The following is a 1,293-nucleotide window of genomic DNA, read 5'->3' on the forward strand; positions in this document are numbered from 1 at the left end:
CCCCCCCCCCCCCAAAAAAAAACAACAAAAACAACCCATAAAAGCCTGAAAGAGCAATTGAGGAAAATACTGAAGAATTAGCTGTGTTTTATTGGAAATGGCATTTGACCTTTCTTACTTTTTGTTTAACATCCTCTGTTACTAAAATCTTGTCTGTTAATCGAGTTGTTCCACCTCCCATACCTTTAAAGTTTTCAGATGCATCCAGTTGTGTGACGTTACATAAACAAGGTTTTGAGAACTTTGCTGTAATTGTAAGATAGTCTTCCAAGCCAAAAGCAGCCTGTTTCCTCGGTGGCTTTATATGACCAGTGTTTGTTTCAAGGAAGAAAATTCCACTAATTTATGCCTTTTATGTCAATATTAAACTCTTGCCTTGGTGACTTTATATTTGGGAGTCAGTTTCTGGGTAGGGTAGTAATTTGTAATGGTTGCTGATTTATCTTCATGTACTTACTGGGCTTGTTTCTGGCACAGAGGTTCTAATTGAGGATTATAATACAGGCTCTTCTGTGACTTGGTAAGTGTGTCATGTGGGTGGTTGCTTGTGTAAAGTTCTAATTTTACTTCAATCTAGAACTGCTTCAGAGATTTCACTCAATTATCACTATTCTTATCTTGCTGTTACCTATATAATTCTAGAAGTGATACCAGGAAACTAATATTGATAGTTTCTTCATCTTGGATCTGACTCTCAGTAGACAGTATAGATATTCTAAATGTCATTGTATGTGGAATGGGCCTATATTTTAGCCTTTCTTTTAGTGGTGTTCAGAGAGATCAGTGGGCAGATCTGCATTTCAACACTGGCTTGTTAATAAGTCCTTGATTTCCAGGAGGTATAAGGAGAGCAGAAACAGACTGTTCCTTTTGAAGTGTAAAGGAGAAGGGTTCATGGAAGAAAATGGCAGAGGCACTCGGAGGGATTTAAAGTCAGGGTCCATGAGGTGGGTAATGCTCAATGAAGCAGTTTCTCCAGGAGCCTCTTTCATGGTGATTTGTTCCCTGTCTTCCATGTAATGTCACCAAATTTGATAGTCAAGCAGCTGCATATGGCCATTTTCTCTTTCAACTGGGAAGTACTTTTGTTAATAAGATCCTATATTAGGCAAGATCTACATTAAAAAGTTTTGCTGCTGGCTAGAAGTCGGCTATAGGTGCTATTTCACACACAACTGTTGGCAAAATCTTTAGTTTTAATGCAAGTGTGGTGAGAGAGAGCTTTTGTTAGCTAAATTTTCCTCATTCAGGGAGATAGTGTAGCTATCCCAGCAGAAAAGCTCTGGTCAGCAT

Source organism: Gavialis gangeticus, unplaced genomic scaffold, assembly GCF_001723915.1.
Source record: "Gavialis gangeticus isolate Ggan-Ray unplaced genomic scaffold, GavGan_comp1, whole genome shotgun sequence".
In the NCBI taxonomy this organism is placed as follows: domain Eukaryota; kingdom Metazoa; phylum Chordata; order Crocodylia; family Gavialidae; genus Gavialis; species Gavialis gangeticus.